The sequence below is a fragment of the Schistocerca nitens genome, chromosome 7 (assembly GCF_023898315.1).
Source record: "Schistocerca nitens isolate TAMUIC-IGC-003100 chromosome 7, iqSchNite1.1, whole genome shotgun sequence".
NCBI classification, from domain to species: Eukaryota; Metazoa; Arthropoda; class Insecta; order Orthoptera; family Acrididae; genus Schistocerca; species Schistocerca nitens.
The window spans coordinates 510,278,376-510,300,830 of record NC_064620.1 but is presented as its reverse complement, the minus strand read 5'-3'; positions in this window follow the sequence as shown (position 1 = coordinate 510,300,830).

Here is a 22,455-nt window from a genome sequence, read left to right as displayed (position 1 = left end):
CTCCGACGTAGTCGGCCGGAGTGGCCGAGCGGTTCTAGGCGCTAAAGTCTGGAACCGCGCGACCGCCAAGGTCGCAGGTTCAAATCCTGCCTCGGGCATGGATGTGTGTGATGACCGTAGGTTAGTTAGGTTCAACCAGTTCTAAGTTCTAGGGGACTGATGACCTCAGAAGTTAAGTCCCATAGTGCTCAGAGCCATTTAGAACCTCCGACGTAAGTTGACGGAGAAGATATTTTAATATACAAAGTGGACGATTCATCAGCTGTTTTTTGACGTCACCAATCCCCACAATTCTAACTGGTAAATATTATATCATTACTTTTCCTTGATGAGATATTCATTACTCAAAATTATTAGCAACAGTTGCGGATGTCCTGCAAAGGGTATAGTTCATTCAGAAGTATTTAATGCAATTTGTGATTTTTATGTGTTATGTTTGTGTATGTGCATGTGTGAGTATGAGAGACCGATTGAGGGGGGGGGGGGGGAGGAAGATGGAAAAGGAGAGAGGATGGAGGAGAGAAAAAATAGTGGAAACACTAAAAAATGGAGAGAGTGGGACTGGGAAGGTAGAGAGAAGAGACAGGAGAAGGAGGGGAATCTGGAAGAGTAAGAGGGGGAGGAAGAAAAGAGTGAGATTGGAAGAGAAAGTGAAGGAGGGAAATAAGAGATGAATGTGATTGAAGTGACAGTGGACAGCGAGAGGACAGCTGTAGAGCGGGTGCTTATGGGGTAGAGCTAAGGGTCGAAGGGTGAGAAATGAGCAGAGAGCGAGACCGAGATTGGGGAATGTAAATGACAGGCCTTTAATGGCATATCAGCATGGGTATTTCAACATTTTACCTAATTATTTGGAAGCAAATTATCAAATCTTTGAAAGTCATCATCTAAAATATCTTCACTATCACGCAAAATTTTTGAAAAATTCATAGTTATCAGGGCTTTGTACTGAACTCTATACTCAGACTATTTCAGTTTCGATTTAAGAAAGTACAATGGATCACAGGTCAGATATGCCTAAAGTAATAATTTATCTCAGTCAGCACAGTAGACGGGGCAGGTTTTATGGAATACACTTTTCAGCACATATCTCGTATAGGTTGAGTGCTTTTATCTTGGGGCAATGAAATATCTCAGAACCTGCTCTGTGTGATCAAAAACATCCGGATACCTGGCTGAAAATGACTTACAAGATTGTGGCACCCTCCAGCGGTAATGATAGAATTCAGTACGGTGCTGGCCCAACCTTAGCCTTGATGGCAGCTTCCACGCCCGCAGGCATAGGTTCAGTCAGGTGCTGGAAGGTTTCTTGGGGAATGGCAGACCATTCTTCACGGAGTGCTGCACTGAGGAGAGATATCGGTGTCGCTCGGTCAGGCCAGGCACGAAGTTGGAGTTCCAAAACATCACAAAGGTGTTCTATAGTATTCAGGTCAGGAGTCTATGCAGGCCAGACCATTACGGAGATGTTATTGTCGTGTAGCCACAGGCCGAGAATTATGAACAGGTGGTCGATCGTGTTGATTCAATCGCCATCCCCGAATTGCTCTTCAACAGTGGGAAGCACTAAGGTGCTTAAAACATCAATGAAGGCCTGTGCCGTGATAGTGCCACGCAAAACTGCAAGGGGTGCAAGCCCCCCCCCCCCCCCCCCCCGTGAAAAATACGAACACACCTCAACACCATCGCCTCGCTTGCAGATGACGTGCACCAGGCATTCTCCATACCACTACCCTGCCATCGAACTGCCAGATTGTGTACCGTGATTCGTCTTTCCACACAACGTTTTCCCACTGCTCAGTCGTCAAATATTTACGCTCCTTACACCAAGCGAGGCGTCGTTAGGCATTTACTGGCGTTATGTGTGGCTTATGAGCAGCCGCTTGACCATGAAATCCAAGTTTTCTCACCTCCCGGCTAACTGTCATAGTACTTGCAGTGGATCCTAATGCAGTTTGGAATTCCTGTGTGATGGTCTTGGTCGGATGTCTGCCTATCACACATCACGACCCACTTCAACTGTCGGCGGTCTCTGTCAGTCAACGGATGAGGTCGGCCTGTGCGCTTTTGTGCTGTACTTGTCCTTCACATTTCTACTTCACTATCACATCGGAAACAGTGGACCTAGGAATGTTTAGGAGTGTGGAAATCTCGCGTACAGACGCATGACATAAGTGACACCCAATCACCTGATCACGTTCGAAGTCCGTGAGTTCCTCGGAGCGCCCCATTCTGGTCTCTCACGATGTCTAATGACTACTGGCAGTAGGTGGCAGCACAATGCACCTAATATGAAAAAATTATGTATTTGCGGGTTTCCGGATACTTTTGATCACATAGTGTACGAACAGGATTTAAAAACGGATAAATACGTCTTCAGTACTTTCGAAAATGCTGTCAGGCGATACCAATGTCTGCCCCCCCCCCCACCCCTCCACCCCCCGGAGAAGGAACTTTGAAAACGTAGAAAGGAACATCACATTTTTACTGTATACTTGGAATCTACGGGAAAAAAATACGTAACTTCCATGTATAGTATAAGACGTCGTGGTCTCCTGACCTTCATTGCTTACATATTCCGCCCTCACAATCATATTCCGCACATCAAGACGCTTCATTCGAACCTAAACTCGATAAGATAAAGTCAATGTTGTATGAATGCATGTAAACGATACGCAAATAATAAGTGCACACCGGGGTTCAGATACTCGAATCTGGCATACACACACACACACACACATTCAATATACGACCGTCACAAGAACTTTTAGTTCGGGAGAGGCGGACCGCATGCCGAGAAGCTGGTCCCTTCAGAGGACGATTCAGCCTATCTATGTCAGACGGCAACCGACCGTGGAGCAGACAGTGTTTTCCCGAGTGAAAGGGGAGAACGACCCCGTGTTCGGCTTAAAAGCAAATTCCGCTACATTGTGTGGGAGCACCCAGCCTACACATTCTTTACAAACATAGCGTGCAGTTTCAGAGGTTTTCACAGGGGAGACAGCAAACGCCAAACGCCGATGCTACAGATTTCCGGATTGGTCGCCTTAAATGAAACGTCATTCTCCCATTTTAGTAGAGCAATGCTGATTCGCAGACGATATTCCCGACGCCTTGAGCTGAAGGAGTAATGGAAGAGACCGTCTGGTGTGGGTAGGAGCCGTTCCTTGGTCGCTCTTGGAGCGAGAACACGTAACGAAAGCGTGTGCGCTCGTACATGTACTCGAAGAGCGAGGAAACACTCTCTCCTCAGTACTTCACTGGGAGAGCACCTCTGTCGAGAGCAAATCGGAGTGCGACTCTATATTGAGTCCTTGCGATTAAGCGTTGTTCACTGTGTTGGCCGCCACACTTATTGTGTGGTGTGAACGGACAGAGTTATAGTTAAACGCCTACGAGCGAATTTTTGAGTGGCATCGCAGTGGACTGGTTATCTGACCGGTGTACCACGCCAATAGTTACACTAGGGGCGAATAGGAGTCCTTGACTTCATCAAGGCGTAGGGAGAGTTTGATTGGCAAAGGTCAATCTAGATAGAACGAGAGTTATCTTATTTGTCAACAATGAGCGGCGCAGACAGCAGTCATCGCAGCTTACGGTATTGTGCGCTACAGCTCTTGCGAGCCCTATATTTCCTCCACAACAATACACTTCACTGTATTTCACACTCGACAGCCTCCACCGTACCTAGCAACATTCTAACGGATAATTATTCAAGTTGAGTAGGCGCGGCTCTCAGCCATTCCGCCAAGTCAGTAACATTCTTAAACTTTGTATAGAAATTTCATTAGCGAATCCTATCCTTAAGAGGTAACTTCACATTCCGAAAAGAGCCCGGAAATAACTTGTTCACTTCATAACTAAAAGTGCCATTGTGATTTCTCAGAATTTTTGCAAAATAAATAATAATTTTCGTTAGTTTCATGTTTCTCTTACACTAACTAGCACTACTTCAGTACCCAAGTGTCCCACTAATTACGTAAGAAATTTTTGTGTCATTTCCTTACAGCAGGCGACTCCAGAAGATATTTATTGCTGCAAGTTTTTCAGGCATTTCTCTTTAGAAGGTTATGAGCGTCTGTCTGACTTCTGTAGTAGTGTGGGGGTTGAAATTGCATCTTGCAGGAGCCACAGGGTAAAGGGTACATCTCAGATTAATCCGTTGCGCAGAACGACAGAATAGCGCACACACTTTCACAATAGCAGTTCCCCATTGCGTGATAGGTTGCGGAAGAGTCGACAGGTAACACACCCAAGTTTCAAAACGGTATTCTGTCGAGAAATAGGCATTGGATCAAAACATGAAAAGAGACGTGTGTGGCAAACGACATAGTGCTTTGCAGTTCCCTCCGTGTATTTGTTTTATTCATTCATTTGTTAGTTGACTTCATATCTTAAATGCGTTCCTTCATATACCTGACGGCCGCCGACCACTAAAATGGTGCATCACAATCCTGCTGAACGCGAAGAACCGAGATGTATGGCGTCAAACATTGAAATGGTAGCGTCGTTCCTCTTTCACATTTCCTTTGCAAAATTTAGACACCAAGCTACTATCGGCTGTTTTTCCTGTAATAGCCGGCCGCGGTGGTCTCGCGGTTCTAGGCGCTCAGTCCGGAACCGCGCGATTGTTACGGTCGCAGGTTCGAATCCTGCCTCGGGCATGGATGTGTGTGATGTCCTTAGGTTAGTTAGGTTTAAGTAGTTCTAAGTTCTAGTGGACTGATGACCACAGATGTTAAGTCCCATAGTGCTCAGAGCCATTTTTTTCCTGTAATACACTCAAAGCCCATGGAGCGAAAAATGAATGAGTCATAGTTATTTATTTATTCATTTGCACATCCTATCCTGTGTTCTCATACTCCTTTTTACATCTGTATTGGGTATTAGGTTATTTTCAGGTGTCTGAGTTGAGTGTGGTACTCGTGTGTCTGTCTGTGATTGTGTTGTCTGCTACATGTGGGAGCGGATGTAATGGATTTTGCCACTATAATTCCAAGTCGATACCAGCTTATGACCACAATCCTTGGGTGTCAAAGATGCTAGCGGAAATGCAGATGCAGTTTGCCCTTCGGAAGTACAGAACTCCCTTCCACAAAAACCTGAAGGACAGCGCGTCTTCGAGAGCGCCATGTTAGGCACTCGGGCGCTGACTGAAGACTGAAATTCATTTTGTATGTGCTCCGAATGCTGGTACTATATGTGAGATCTGTAGTATAAATTAGCTACTGATCCGTCGCTTTCAGAAAGAATGCTTGCAGAAAGTAAAATGGGATTTTGTTTTGTTATTTCGTGTCAGGTTTTTCAGCTAGGAACGATTTACTTAATTAAGTCTTCGTCTTGATTACGAAGGTGAAATCAAATGTGTGCGTAGAGTTAAGTTTGGTTTATTTGTTCTGCGTGGTGGAATAAGTTCTAGATTTAATCTGGGTGTGAAATATTTCGCTCGGGCAAGCACGATTTCATGATAAATAAAGGATTACTGTGGCTCCAGTAGACCTCATAGTCGTGAAGGCTGCGTGCTTGTTCCGTATTAGTTCAAGTTGGGATGCATAGTACTAAGTATTGCTTATGGAGTAATTGTTGGGCAAACGATCACGATTTTTTGGTAAGTGAGCCATTGCCTCTGGCGGTACATGTGGCCAACAGCAGCACGGCCAGTGAAAACTAAGTGTGCTTACACCGCATTCTGTAAGTTTCTTTTCATGTGTAGTTGTAAGTTCTACAGCTTGCGAGTGATTTCTTCCTATCTCCCAGGATAGTGCGTAAGTGGGATGTGGACGTCGTATTTGCTTCGTATTTACGTCGTATTTATCTTCAGCGATATGAGAGGAAAAAGTTTAAAACATATTATAAAGCTGGATATGTCAGTTGACAAAATGAATGCTTTGCATAAAAAAAGACATACATTCAGTTGGATAACTGAAAATGTAAAAGGTGGATTTGTTGATTGAGTAAAAGATTGCCACAGATGAAATGGCAATTAAATGTTTCACAAGAGATAAAAGAGAGAGGGACAGATGAGTTGCATCAAGAAAAGAAGTAACAAGCAGGTGTGTTGAATGATTAAGATAAAGACATAGATAGTGAAGTGATGAGTGGGTCTAGACTGCCAGGAAGAGAGAAGTTGGGGTAGTCCGTAAGAGGCTATTTGTATGGGAAGACGTGTGGAGGAGGCATTTTGGAGAGTGAAAGGGTGCCACTCTGGACCAAGACTTAGCATGTGGATGGAGAGAAATGGAGTGGAAGGGAGATTTGACAGGGTGAGGTGGGGTAGGTTCTTGAGGTGGGTTCTTCTGGATCTAAATTTACATTTACGTCTCCATCGACACTCCGCAAGCCACCGACGGTGCGTGGCGCAGGGTACCCTGCGTCACTACTAGTCATTTCCTTTCCTGTTTCACTCGCAAATACAGTGAGGGAAAAACGGTTGTCTACATGCCTCCGTACGATCTCTAATTTCTCGTATCTTATCTTCGTGGTCGCTACGCGCAATGTTTGTTGGTTGCAGCAGAATCATTCGGCTGTCAGTTTCAAATGCCGATTCTCTAAATTTTCTCAACAGTGTTTCTCGAAACTCCAAACACTCTAGCAGTACTCAATAATAGGTCGCACCAGCGTCCTATATGCACATCTTAGCATTTTTTTTTTTTTTTTTTTTTTTTTTTTTTTTTTGAGAATGTTATTGCGTTGTTTGCCTGTGCTGCTGTCTGCATCCACTGTGGACGATGCGTGTGAATCTCGAAAAGCTACGTAACGCAAACTTTACGTCATGCTCCAGCTGAACTGCAAAGTGAAATGACTACTTCTCACAATGAATTTTGTGAGCAGAACTGGAAGTGATTCTCTCACTAGCAGCGGACGAGGTGCCACCTTAGTTCCTCCTGTCTTCCCCCGCAACATTCGCCCCTTCTTCGAGAGACAATCCTAGCCTCTCACGAGATGTCATGTCCGCCCCCGGTAGCTGAGTGGTGCCGGCACGGTAGCTCAGCGTGTTAGGTCAGACAGTTGGCTGGTCTTTGTAATAAAAAAACTGAGTGAAGGGATCAATAACGAACTTCAGCGGATGTCGTGTGACGTCCGCTACGATCAAATGCAACGAACAATAATGAACAAAATACAAAAAAAGTGGTCAGCGCGACAGAATGTCAATCCTAAGTGCCTGGGTTCGTTTCCCTGCTGGCTAAGAGATTTTCTCCGCTCACGGAATGAGTGTCGTGTTGTCCTAAACATCATCATTTCATTACTATCGACGCGCAGGTCGCCGAAGTGGCGTCAAATCGAAAGACTTGCACCCGGGGAACGAACTATCTGACGGGACGCCCTAGTCACGCGACATTTACATTTATTTTTACTAGATGTCATCCAATCACAAGACTCAATTCTCGTGGAGCGTCCTCCCACTTATCAATAATTTTCCAAAGCTACTACTACGTCAGACCAGGCTGACCAATGAAATTCCCACATTTTTGGGCCCAGAGGCCAACAGTTAAAGAAAGGAATGGGTTTTGGCTGTATCCCGTCGGTGCCTTAAAGGAGCACGTTAAGATGTTGTTTCCTACAACCCTCCAAATATTGCTGTGTGCTTTATATATATGAGGTCCCACCTGTCCGCAGCTCGTGGTCGTGCGGTAGCGTTCTCGCTTCCCACGACCGGGTTCCCGGGTTCGATTCCCGGCGGGGTCAGGGATTTTCTCTGCCTCGTGATGACTGGGTGTTGTGTGATGTCCTTAGGTTAGTTAGGTTTAAGTAGTTCTAAGTTCTAGGGGACTGATGACCATAGATGTTAAGTCCCATAGTGCTCAGAGCCATTTGAACCATTTTTGAGATCCCACCTACAGGCACTTTTGGGACGAGAAAACTGCAGTTTCAGACTTACAAACTCCTCATACTGTGCCTGCCATGTTCTGTCCAGAGCTTTCTTTCTTTCTTTCGCTTACGCCATAGTCCCGCAGCGATCGCAGGGTCGGCGTGGTTACAACGGATTTGGCAGTGTTAGTGTTAGGGATGGCCAGATTCCCTTCCTGCCGCCACCCCATACACCCCAGGACGGTATCAGTATACCCTGACTGCCTGCGTCGAGTGAAAATCGTGAAATAGTGCGGACGTGTTTCAAATGTCTGCGACGCGTGTAACATTCGGAACGCGAGGACCAGCTCGGAATTCACCTAGTGGGATGTGGAAAACCGCCTAAAAACCACATCCAGCCTGGCCGTCACACCGGCCCTCGTCGTTAATCCACCGGGCGGATTCGATCCGGGGCCGGCGCGCCTACCCGAGTCCAGGAAGCAGCCCGTTAGCGCTTTCGGCTACCCTGGCGGGTATGTTATGCCCAGAGCATAGCGCCATAAATATCTATAGCTTTCACACAGAGCCTGCTTAGTGTCCACCGATGTATTGCACTCCTGTAGGCACGCAGGCACGTCCTTCTCTCCATTCTCCGCCGAAGGCTTATTGTTACCCACTTTCCGGGACCTTTACTGTACTTTACAACGCCCTCACCGCAGAAAAACGCTTAAAAGCGTGGGAGCGGCGGTCATCTCTTCGCCGAACGCTGTCCTACCTGCCGTCAGCGTCACCTTCACAACCTGCTTTAAGTTACGACGGCCCACTTTGATCATCTGTCTGTGTGTGAAACTTCCAGCCCAGCCTACAAGTACTTCGTGTACTGTCACTATCGGATAATCATTAATAAAAATAAAGGAATGCGCTATTTTCAAATCGAACTAATTCGTTCTATACAGGGTGTTACAAAAAGGTACCGCGATACTTTCAGGAAACATTCCTCACACACAAATAAAGAAAAGATGTTATGTGGACATGTGTTCGGAAACGCTTAATTTCCATGTTATAGATCATTTTAGTTTCTTCAGTATGTACTGTACTTCCTCGATTCACCGCCAGTTGGCCCAATTGAAGGAAGGCAATGTTGACTTCGGTGCTTTTGTTGATATGTGACTCATTGCTCTACAGTACTAGCATCAACCACATCAGTACGTAGCATCAACAGGCTCTGAGCACTATGGGACTCAACATCTTAGGTCAAAAGTCCCCTAGAACTTAGAACTACTTAAACCTAACTAACCTAAGGACATCACACACACCCATGCCCGAGGCAGGATTCGAACCTGCGACCGTAGCAGTCCCGCGGTTCCAGACTGCAGCGCCAGAACCGCTAGACCACCGCGGCCGGCAGCATCAACAGGTTAGTGTTCATCACGAACGTGGTTTTGCAGTCAGTGCAGTGTTTACAAATGCGGAGTTGGCATATGCCCATTTGATGAATGGATTAGCACGGAGCAATAGCCGTGGCCCGGTACGTTTGTATCGAGACAGATTTCCAGAACGAAGGTGTCCCGACAGGAAGACGTTCGAAGCAATTGATCGGCGTCTTAGGGAGCACGGAACATTCCAGCCTATGACTCGCGACTGGGGAAGACCTAGAATGACGAGGACACCTGCAATGGACGAGGCAATTCTTCGTGCAGTTGACTACAACGCTAATGTCAGCGTCAGAGAAGTTGCTGCTGTACAAGGTAACGTTGACCACCTCACTGTATGGAGAGTGCTACGGGAGAACCAGTTGTTTCCGTACCATGTATAGCATGCGCAGGCACTATCAGCAGCTGACTGGCCTCCACGGGTACACTTCTGCGAATGGTTCATCCAACAATGTGTCAATCCCCATTTCAGTGGAAATGTTCTCTTTACGGATGAGGCTTCATTCCAACGTGATCAAATTGTAAATTTTCACAATCAACATGTGTGGGCTGACGAGAATCCGCACGCAGTTGTGCAATCACGTCATCAACACAGATTTTCTGTGAACGTTTGGACAGGCATTGTTGATGATGTCTTGATTGGGCCCCATGTTCTTCCACCTACGCTCAATGGAGCATACGGGATACTCTACCTGTGCTGCTAGAACATGTGCCTTTACAAGTACGACACAACATGTGGTTCATGCACGATGGAGCTTCTGCACATTTCAGTCGAAGTGTTCGTACGCTTCTCAACAACAGATTAGGTGACCGATGGATTGGTAGAGGCGGACCAATACCATGGCCTCCACGCTCTCCTGACCTCAACCCTCTTGACTTTCATTTATGGGGGCATTTGAAAACTCTTGTCTACGCAACCCCGGTACCAAATGTAGAGACTCTTCGTGCTCGTATTGTGGACGGCTGTGATACAATACGCCATTCTCCAGGGCTGCATCAGCGCATCTGGGATTCCATGCGACGGAGGGTGGATACATGTACCCTCGCTAACGGAGGACATTTTGAACATTTCCTGTAACAAAGTGTTTGAAGTCACGCTGGTACGTTCTGTTGCTGTGTGTTTCCATTCCATGATTAATGTGATTTGAAGAGAAGAAATAAAATGAGCTCTAACATGGAAAGTAAGCGTTTCCGGACACATGTCCACATAACATATTTTCTTTCTTTGTGTGTGAGGAATGTTTCCTGAAAGTTTGGCCGCACCTTTTTGTAACACCCCGTATATCACTCTACATAATTTGTGTCTCAAATACCGATAATGTAAGAGTCGACGAAATCGTCAGTTTCGCCATCTTTCAGTTTTGGCGACTGAAATTGTCTGATTTCGTGCAGAGAGCGATCGTCGTTGCAGTTAAGTGTGAAATAACTGCATCTCCCGCAACTGAGACGCTTTCAGGACTATTGCCAGGGAGCAGCAATAGGAGCTACTTGAACAGAGTGTTCTGGCGACTGTTACATCATGTTCTGTTCCGGGGACCGTGTCGGCTCCACAGGTGGCTACCAGGCAAGCTCCTAGCATTGATTTGGCCAGAGCGCTACATCGCCTGCTCGCTACTGACGGACACTGCATTCAGAACAGACCTTCCGCAGTCACCGCTTCTTGTTAAACTTGGGCTTCTCGCGATGTATGTAATGTTTAAACAATTTACGACCTCGACGACCAACGGTATTTGCAGAGATGAATACCCTGTCATTTTCAGGGGATAAATGAAACTAGAGATAGCGGTGCTTAGCGATTTAAACTCCGCTCTGCCAACTAGGAAATCACGAACGCAATAAGGCAGCACACAAACAGATTTGACCTGCGTCAAGCGTTATCAGCAATGAAACACTAATTAACAACAGATGATGAAGTAGCGCTATCAAGTAGCTCTGTCTATCTCCGTATGTTGTTTGACCTGGGAGAGCGGGATTCCAAGCGCAGATTAAACAAGAGTCTCCGTCTTTATTTATACAGACAGTTGTTACATTAATTTCAACACTTTCTTTAGTAACACCATCCCAATACGAGCAAGTGCACACCAGAAGGTGTGGCTATCTTGTATCGGGTGACCTCTACTAAGATTCTTACTGCAAACTCGTGCTCCCTGACCTGTTGTATGCGTGACACTTAAGTTGTATACAGCTACATACGTATTCAGATAACGAAGTGAATGCAACCAGGTGACGTCATCGACAACCGCCGATATTTCGACTCCCATTTCCAAGGCAAAACCGCAGCAAGTAACAACAGCTGTGCAACAGAACTCAAAATCTCAGTTTCCACAGAAACAACATAAAGATAACTACACACACACACACACACACACACACACACACACACACATACACACTGTAAATACTAATGCTGTCACAACCCAAATATGACCGACGTCAGAGATTATCGATTGTTAAATTAATAATCAGCAGCTGAGGTAGCATAAACTCTACCCCTCGGTTTTTTGACAAGTCAGACAGCAGAATTCCACAAAGAATTCTAACAAAAACCACCATCTCTTTTTATAACTTCACTTGCTAATTTAATTTCAACACCTTCCTTAATAACGCTCTCCCAACAGCTGGAAGTGGATGCCAGTTGTTATATTCCATAGGCTAACCCGTTTCAAGATAATTTTCTGCAATGACGGATTTGCTCGGCTGCTGTAAGCATGTGTGCCACTTATGGTCAGTACACCGAACCTCCACAGTCCTGATAGACTGACCAATACATGGCATGCCACAGCTGCAAGCAATAAGGCCTTACGCAAACCCAAGATCATTAGTTACGGAACCTAAAAGGATCCCGACCTTAGATGCTGATCGAAAAATACACTTCGGACGAAGAGGAACCCCTTCCTTGTAGAGCTCACGGAGGCCATATATCTTAGGGGTAACTGCACAGTAAGATTTAGGACTCTTTGTAGTCGGCGATAAGGAGGCTGTTAGTATTTCTCTCAACACTTTTTGCGGGGTCAGCACCGATCCTGCGATATTCTGAATCAGACAGTAAGCACTGCGCCTTTTGAAGGTAAATTCGCAGTGCCTTTGTCCTCAGGTAAAATAACCACATCCGGATCAACTCTTGAGTGAACGTAGAGCACCGTCCCAGCCGCTGTGATACTATTCTCGGGTGAGCGTGTCCCAGTCAGCACACAACATCCCTCGCTCCTAGTCTTCTCTGCGTCAGGAGGTTAACTAAAACCAGCCTGTTTAGTAGAACCAGTAAAATTAACCACTGGCAAACGCTTGCGAGTCGGTGCAAAACTTAAACCTTTCCCTAGCATGGATAAACCTGCGTCGTCAAAAGTTTTATCCGTGAGATTTATCGCAGAACGTCGAAAAATAGTATTAGTTCAAACTTCGCCAAATGCTGGGCGGTTACAGAATGAAGTCCTCAGTCCTGCGACCACGAAGCGCCGTCCAGTCAATCCCAAGGAAAAGCCGAAATTTTAGAGATAGTCATTAAATGAAGCCGAAACATTTCCATGGAAACAAAATCCACTGTCTGAGAAAGACAGATTAGACGTGCGTTGCGCTGTTGACAAACTGTACACCGGGTTCACTAACAACCATCTGAGGTAATGGTCATTATCGCAGGAGACCATCAAGTGTCTCAATTCTTTTAGTGCTGTTCCCCTCCATAGGGTCCACAAGGAACGGGTTCGTCTTCGTCTGATTGTAACATTGGTGTTCGTCCATATCGTGTAGCAAAACACCTTGCTACCGTCTTGAGTTCTGTAGTAGATCGGTGAGAGCACAACACTAAGAACTCGGTGGATTTCTTGCGTCGATTAGATGGAATGCTTTTGAATGACCCTTACATTCTAGTAAGTTTTGATGTGGTCTCTCTCTTCACTCGTTTCTTTCTGTCTGATTCGTTACGGTTGATTCAGGTTAGGTTTGGCGCTGATACAACGAACCTATTTCGATGTGTGTTGACTTCCATTTTACTTGTTATTTAATGACCAGTACTACGAACAGACAGATGGAGCAGCGGTTGGATGCCCCGTGTCACCTGTTGTTGCCAATCTGTTTATGGAAAATTTCGAGGAACGTACCTTGGAGTCGGCGGTTTTGAAATGTGTGTGTTTCTTCAAAAATCTAGATGATACTTTTATTGTTTCGTCTCATGGTAGAAATAATTTGAACGACTTTTTAGAACACCCGAATTCAGTCTACTCGAATATCCGTTTCAAAGGTGGAAATGTTGAGAAGGAAGATTGATGGTACGTTGGAAAGTGCTGTTTATACACCGAAAAAATATCTGCACGCTGGTGGTTGTCGCCATGAGGCTCAACGTGAAGAGATAACTCGTACCTTGGCTCACAGAGCCCATTTCAACTCTGATTCCATGTGTTTGTCAGCTGAGTTAGCCCATCATTTGTCAGAATGGTTACACTGGAAGACAGATTAGGTGTGCGTTGCGCTACAAACGAACTGTGCACCGGCTGACTAATGATTATACCGAGGTGGCACCAAAGTCTTCAGCGTTTCTGCCTTATGCAGGGAGTATTTCGAACAATGTTGTTCGTATTTTATAGATATGTGATGCGTATTGTGTTTTTCAACCTCCGACAAGTGTCCTTTTAGGTTACGTAAAGGGTAATTTTGGTTTACTAAGGCAGGTGTCTATTGTATTCCCTACAGTTGTAGCATGTCGTATGTTGATCAGATTATCCGTAGTGTGGAGGAACGTTGTACTGAGCTTAATTGGCACACATGCTTACAACAGCCAAGCAAATGCGGCATTACAGAACATTGTCTTGACAGAGGTCATGCTATGGAAATAACAACACGGAGGTTCTGGGTTGCACTTGCAGCTATTGGGACAGCGTTATTAAGGAAGCTGAAGAAATTAAATTAGCAAGTAACTTTAAAAATAGAGATGGTGGATTTTGTTTGAATTCTGTGCTGAGTCCTGCCCTCTCACTTGTCAAAAAACAGAGGGACAGGGTTTATGCTACCTCACCCGTTGATTAGTATTCTGACGTCGTTCATTGTTGGTTTGTGACGGCACAAGTGCGTGTGTCTGTGTGTGTGTGTGTGTGTGTGTGTGTGTGTGTGTGTGTGTGTGTGTGTGTGTTGTGTGTGTGTTCCCTTACACAATGCTTACTTGCTGCACTTCGCCTTCAAAATGTCTGGGTGTGTTCCTGTCGAAATAACGGCGATTGTCGACGCCGTAATCGGCTGCATTCCGGTAAGTTACTCGAACATTGTATACGTCGGAAGCAACTAAGGTCTCACATCTACATACAAATTCCTCAAGCCACCTTACATGTTGACCACAACTATTGACCCGGTAAAAGACAAAATCAGAATAAACAAAGGCCAACCCAGCAGGAACTCGGTGATCGTAGAGGTTGCCACCGAGGAAGAGAAAGAAAAACTCCTAAATAACTGTAAGTTGAACTCGGTGGTCAAGTGCGAACCACCGAGAAAAAGGAACCCATTGGTCATTTTGTATGACGTTCCCACAACATTGACAAATGAGGAACTGTACCAAACCATCAAAGAACAGAACTTTGACTAGATGAACAATAATGAATTCAAAGACTCATTCAAACTCAGATTTAAAACGGGGCCTCGGGATCGTGATGTTGTACACCACGTTGCCAAGGTCACTGCACCTATGTGGAAGAAAATAATAACAATGGGCAGACTGTATGTTGGCTTCCATGCCATAAATGTTAGAGATTATCTCGTGGTACCTCGCTGCCACAACTGTTGAGACTTGGACCACAATCTGAGGCATTGCACCAGGGGGTGGGCGTGCTCCAATTGCGGCGAAGATGGTCACACCCGGAAATACTGCAAAGCTGCAAGTGTCTGCATACGTTGCAAGAGGCGCGGGAAGAAAAGTTGCGGAACCACAGGACTAAATTGTCCTACGTACCGTATGCTGGAACAAAGATTGATTTCCAGAACAGACTATGGCTGAGAACGCCAAACAAAACAGGATCCAAAGCGAAAATCCCCGAGGGAAAGGAGGAGGGATGCCATCAGGGCAAATAGGTTTAAAGAATACCTAAAGTCTCTTTCGAGAGACACGAAAATCGAGACAGTTGATAAAAGTGTCCAAAATGATCTCCCGAAGGTCGACAAAAGTATCCAGACGGAACACACCCCTGTTGCCACAACTCCCTCCTCCCTCAGCCGGGGAGCGAAGACGATTAAACACCAGCAACGGCAAGGGCATCCTGTGTCTGAGGTCCTAAAAGATGGAGGTAATAACAAAGAACAAAGGCCCGTACAAGAAAGCACAATAACGAGCTCTCAAGACACCCCGGTAGTAAGGCTACCGCCAGTAGACCCGGTTCGGGTATACCCAAACATCGAATTCACAATGCAACTGGCGAGGTTGGAGCAGCCGGCAACCCTGACCACTGCATTACGACATGTGGTTCGTGTGGGACCTGAAAACGGAAGAAAAGTCACCTTCTTGGTAATGGAGGCTGTAGACAGGATACAGCTAAAGTCAGTGAGTCTCCCCACCGACTTCGAAGCCCTGCGAGGCTTACTAAAGAAAGTTTTCGAGAGACGAGGAGAAAAATTCGACCTAGATGACATCTACGAACAATCTGTCTTGGCTAATGGACGCATTACGTTTGACTGGAGCAAGACATGGCCAAACGACCCCATACACACTTATTTTCCTTAAATGACTAAAATTACCATCGGCCAACTCAACACACATAACAGTCGACTTGTGATGCAGGAGCTGCGCAAGGAAGTGGAGGAGAGGAGGCTGGATGTGCTCTGTCTACAAAAGCCGTACTCCCAAGCTGGAAAAATAGTATTTGTAGCCGCGACCTGGCAGGTCATCAGCCAAGGGGAAAATCCGAAAGCGGCGTTAACAATTACAAATAAAGCCCTGAGAGCAACGATATTATCGCAATACACCAACAGTCACTGCAATGTCTTGGTGCTGTTATCTCCCGGCAGAGCAATAATAGTAGTCAATATGTACTTCCAGTACGGCGACAACTTTGAAATCTATCTTGACCATCTAGCCACAGTAACCACGGCATTGCAAGGACGGAGAATGATAATTACTGCGGATATTAATGCTAAATCCTCCCCTGTGGTACAGCGGCACAAGGGACGCAAACGGGGAGAAAGTCGAGGACTTCATCATGGCCTCGCAACTAGTGGTGGCAAACAAGCCTGGTAACCCTCCAACCTATTCTGGGGGAGGAGCACCAGGCACAAACATCGATGTAACCTTAGCCACTCCTAACGCAATTAACACAATACATCAATGGAAGGTCGAAGAAAACTCCACCACTAGCGACCACAATTTAATTACATTCACCATAGGAGAGACAGTGTCCCGCTGGGCCATGGGGTGGGAAACGCAATTCAATTATAAAAGGGCTGATTGGGAACGCCTAGCGAGGGAGTGCGTCATTCCTGCCTTGCCAGAAGGTGACACAGACCTGGACGTAGACATAAATGGTTCAAATGGCTCTGAGCACTATGGGACTCAACTGCTGTGGTCATTAGTCCCCTAGAACTTAGAACTACTTAAACCTAACTAACCTAAGGACATCACACATATCCATGCCCGAGGCAGGAGTCGAACCTGCGACCGTAGCAGTCGCACGGTTCCGGACTGCGCGCCTAGAACCGCGAGACCACCGCGGCCGGCCGTAGACATAAATGACAGAGGAACTGGTGAGCGCAATAACTAGTGCGGGGAAAGCTGCCGTACCGACCAGGAGGAAGGCCATGTCATCCTCTCTGTCACCATAGTCTCCTGAACTCGAGGATAGGCGTCGGTCTGTCAGAAGGTTGAGGAGGCACTACCAGCGCAGTGTCGTCTGGTCAGAACGGCAAAGATGTCTGCTGCAATATCGGGAGGCTAAACTCAGATTCCAGAAGGAACTACAAGCTGTTAGAACACGAAGCTGGGAAAATTTCGTCCAGAGCTAATTGGCGTTGGACCCCTGAGGCACACCATATAAATTAGTCAGAGAGAAGATCCGCACTCCACTGGAATTATCAACAGTCAGGCATGGGGACAGGATGACGGAATCCTGGCAGGAGACTGCCGAGGTCCTGCTCCGTTCCCTGCTGCCTGATGATAGCGCGGATGGGGAATCTGAACAACAGCAACAACTAAGACTTGATAACCTTAATGAATACAATAACAACACGACAGTTTACCCCTTCTCAGAGGAAGAGGTGGCTGCCCACATAAAGTCACTTAAGAGGGGTAAAGCTCCCGGGCCAGACGGCATTGTAGCTGAGGTGGTGCAGTTTCTAGCTCCCCAGCTAACTGCACCACTCGCTCTCCTGTACAATGAGTGTCTCAGACAACAAAAATTTTCAAAGGTATGGAAGACAGCGAACGTAGTTATTATCCGAAAACGACCAGATAAAGACCCAACAAACACTAAATCTTATAGACCAATTTGCTTGCTAAATATACTCGGGAAATTACAATAAAAACTACTAGCTGACAGACTGGCCGCACACCGAGTGCTGTGGGGGATGAGCGACAGGCAGTTTGGCTTCAGGCCCGGGCGATCGGCATCTGATGCAATCGCCCTGGCGGCCGAGGTCTGTGGCTGTGCCCCGCACAAGTACGTGGTGGGCATCAAGGTTGACATCAGTGGCGCCTTCGACAACCTGTGGTGGCCTTCGCTCTTCTCCTGCTTGCGGGAGAAAGAGTATCAAAAATGGCTCTGAGCACTATGGGTCTTCCAACATCTGAGGTCATCAGTCCCCTACAACTTAGAACTACTTAAACCCAACTAATCTAAGGACATCACACACATCCATGTCCGAAGCAGGATTCGAACCTGCGACCGTAGCGGTCTCGCGGTTCCAGACTGAAGCGCCTAGAACCGCTCGGCCACAACGGCCGGCAAAGAGTATCCAGGGCCGCTGTATGGCTGTCTGAGGAGCTACTGCGAGGAGAGAGAGGTCTGGCTATCATCCTCTAGCGGGAGAATTGGAAAACCTATAACTAAGGGTTGTCCCCACGGTTCCGTGTTGTTGTTTTGTTGTTGTGGTCTTCAGTCCAGAGACTGGTTTGATGCAGCTCTCCATGCTACTCTGTCCTGTGCAAGCTTCTTCATCTCCCAGTACTTACTGCAACCTACATCCTTCTGAATCTGCTTAGTGTATTCATCTCTTGGTCTCCCTCTACGATTTCTACCCTCCACGCTGCCCTCCAATGCTAAATTTGTGATCCCTTCATGCCTCAAAGCATCTCCTACCAACCGGTCCCTTCTTTTTATCAAGTTGTGCCACAAACTCCTCTTCTCCCCAATTCTATTCAATACCTCCTCATTAGTTATGTGATCTACCCATCTAATCTTCAGCATTTTTCTGTACCACCACATTTCGAAAGTCTCTATTCTCTTCATGTCCAAACTATTTATCGTCCACGTTTCACTTCCATACATGGCTATACTCCATACAAATACTTTCAGAAACGACTTCCTGACACTTAAATCTGTACTCGATGCTAACAAATTTCTCTTCTTCAGAAACGCTTTCCTTGCCATTGCCAGTCTACATTTTATATCCTCTCTACTTCGACCATCATCAGTTATTTTACTCCCTAAATAGCAAAACTCCTTTACTACTTTAAGTGTCTCATTTTCTAATCTAATTCCCTCAGCATCACCAGATTCAATTTGACTACATTCCATTATCCTCGTTTTGCTTTTGTTGATGTTCATCTTATATCCTCCTTTCAAGACACTGTCCATTCCGTTCAACTGCTCTTCCAAGTCCTTTGCTGTCTCTGACTGAATTACAATGTCATCGGCGAACCTCAAAGTTTTTATTTCTTCTCCATGAATTTTAATACCTACTCCAATTTTTTCTTTTGTTTCCTTTACTGCTTGCTCAATATACAGATTGAATAACATCGGGGAGAGGATACAACCCTGTCTCACTCCCTTCCCAACCACTGCTACCCTTTCATGCCCCTCGACTCTTATAACTGCCATCTTGTTTCTGTACAAATTGTAAATAGCCTTTCGCTCCCTGTATTTTACCCCTGCCACCTTCAGAATTTGAAAGAGAGTATTCCAGTTAACATTGTCAAAAGCTTTCTCTAAGTCTAAAAATGCTGGAAACGTAGGTTTGCCTTTCCTTAATCTATTTTCTAAGATGAGTCATAGAGTCAGTATTGCCTCACGTGTTCCAACATTTCTACGGAATCCAAACTAATCTTCCCCGAGGTCGGCTCCTGCCAGTTTTTCCATTCGTCTGTAAAGAATTCACGTTAGTATTTTGCAGCCGTGACTTATTAAGCTGATAGTTCGGTAATTTTCACATCTGACAACACCTGCTTTCTTTGGGATTGGAATTAATACATTCTTTTTGAAGTCTGAGGGTACTTCTCCTGCTCACCAGATGGTACAGTTTTGTCAGGACTGTCTCTCCCAAGGCTGTCAGTAGTTCTAATGGAATGTTGTCTACTCCCGGGGCCTTGTTTCGACTCAGGTCTTTCAGTGCTCTGTCAAACTCTTCACGCAGTATCGTGTCTCCCATTTCATCTTCATCAACATCCTCTTCCATTTCCATAATATTATCCTCAAGTGCATCGCTCTTGTATAGACCCTCTATATACTCCTTCCACCTTTCTGCTTTCCCTTCTTTGCTTAGAACTGGGTTTCCATCTGAGCTCTTGATATTCATACAAGTGGTTCTCTTTTCTCCAAAGGTCTCTTTAATTTTCCTGTAGGCAGTATCTGTCTTACCCCTAGTGAGATAAGCCTCTACATCCTTACATTTGTCCTCTACCCACGCCTGCTTAGCCATTTTGCACTTCCTGTCGGTCTCACTTTTGAGACGTTTGTATTCCTTTTTGCCTGCTTCATTTACTGCATTTTTATATTTTCTCCTTTCATCAATAAAATTCAATATTTCCATTAGCCCTCGTCTTTTTACCAACTTGATCGTCTGCTGCCTTCACTACTTCATCCCTCAGAGCTACCCATTCTTCTTCTACTGTATTTCTTTCCCCCATCCCTGTCAATTGCTCCCTTATGTTCTCCCTGAAACTCTCTACAACCTCTGGTTTATTCAGTTTATCCAGGTACCATCTCCTTAAATTAGCACCTTTTTGTAGTTTATTCAGTTTTAATCTACAGCTCATAACCAATAGACTGTGGTCAGAGTCCACATCTGCCCCTGTAAATGTCTTACAATTTAAAACCTGGTTCCTAAATCTCTATCTTACCATTATATAATCTATCTGATACCTTTTAGTATCTCCAGGTTTCTTCCATGCATACAACCTTCTTTTATGATTCTTGAACCAAGTGTTAGCTATGATTAAGCTATGCTCTGTGCAAAATTCTGCCAGACGGCTTCCTCTTTCATTTCTTCCCCACAATCCACATTCACATACTATGTTTCCTTCTCTCCCTTTTCCTACTCTCGAATTCCAGTCATCCATGACTATTAAATTTTCGTCTCCCTTCACTACCTGAATAATTTTTTTTATCTCATCATACACTTCATCAATTTCTTCATGATCTGCAGAGCTAGTTGGCATATAAACTTGTACTATTGTAGTAGGCATGGGCTTCGTGTCTATCTTGGCCACAATAATGCGTTCACTATGCTGTTTGTATTAGCTTACCCGCACTCCTATTTTTTTATTCACTGTTAAACCTACTCCTGCATGACCCCTATGTGATTTTGTATTTATAACCCTGTATTCACCTGACCAAAAGTCTTGTTCCTCCTGCCACTGAAGTTCACTAATTCCCACTATATCTAACTTTAACCTATCCATTTCCCTTTTTAAATTTTCTAACCTACCTGCCCGACTAAGGGATCTGACATTCCACGCTCCGATCCGTAGAACGCCAGTTTTCTTTCTTCTGATAGCGACGTCCTCTTGAGTAGTCCCCGCCCGGAGATCCGAATGGGGGACTATTTTACCTCCAGAATATTTTACCCAAGAGGACGCCATCATCATTTAATCATACAGTAAAGCTGCATGCCCTCGGGAAAAATTACGGCTGTAGTTTCCCTTGCTTTCAGCCGTTCGCAGTACCAGCACAGCAAAGCCGTTTTGGTTAGTGTTACAAGGCTAGATCAGTCAATCATCCAGACTGTTGCCCCTGCAACTACTGAAAAGGCTGCTGCCTCTCTTCAGGAACCACACGTTTGTCTGGCCTCTCAACAGATACCCCTCCGTTGTGGTTGCACCTACGGTACGGCCATCTGTATCGCTGAGGCACGCAAGCCTCCCCACCAACGGCAAGGTCCATGATTCATTGGTGGGGTTACGTGTTAGGGCCCCTGTTTTGGGACATCCACATGGAGCCATTATTAGACAACTTACAACAAAGTGAAGAGGTGCTAGAGGTGATAGCCTATGCAGATGACCTCCTCCGGTTTGTCAGCGGCCGTAGCCGCGAAGACATAGAACCCAAAATAGAAAGTGCCCTACACAGACTGCAACTATGGTGCCAAAACACTAAAATGACAATATCACCAAGGGACAATTAATCAGAAACCCGACTGTACGTATCGAGCGCTCGCCGGTTCTTCGGCGACGTGACACACGATACCTGGGAATCATCACTGATGAGAAGTGGAACTTCGGGAAACACATTGAAACCGTAACCTAGAAAGCCCTTCAAACACTAAACAATCTCATTTCCATTGGACACAAAATATTTCATCTGTTAGTCATAATGGGGCTCTGCCCATTGGACATCAAAATTAGAGAACTGGCTGCGTAGTTCTGGGTTAAGAAAGGAAATGTTATGAAGACAGAAGAGATTTTAGGCACTGGGGCTAGGGACAAGTGTGAGATTCGGCAAAGGGGTGAACAACTATGGCAAGAACTATGGGAGGCGGATGAAACAGGGCGTAGGACATATGAACTTATTCCAAACATTAGGGAACGATTAAAAATGAAATACTTTGAACCCACTAGAGAACTAATCCATTTTCTCACTGGACATGGGCCATACCCGACACACTTATGACGGTTCGGGAATGTGGTGAACCAGAGGGTACTCCCGATCATGTGATTTACGAGTGCCCCCTCTTCAGTGATGTTGCTTCCACACTCTACGTGACCATTACCTGACCGTGACACATACCACCTAATAAGACAACAAGACACTTTTCAAACTCTTAATAAACTAGCAGATGATGTATCACGAAAAGTGCTAAAGGAATACCTAAGGGAAATAAATTAACATAAATT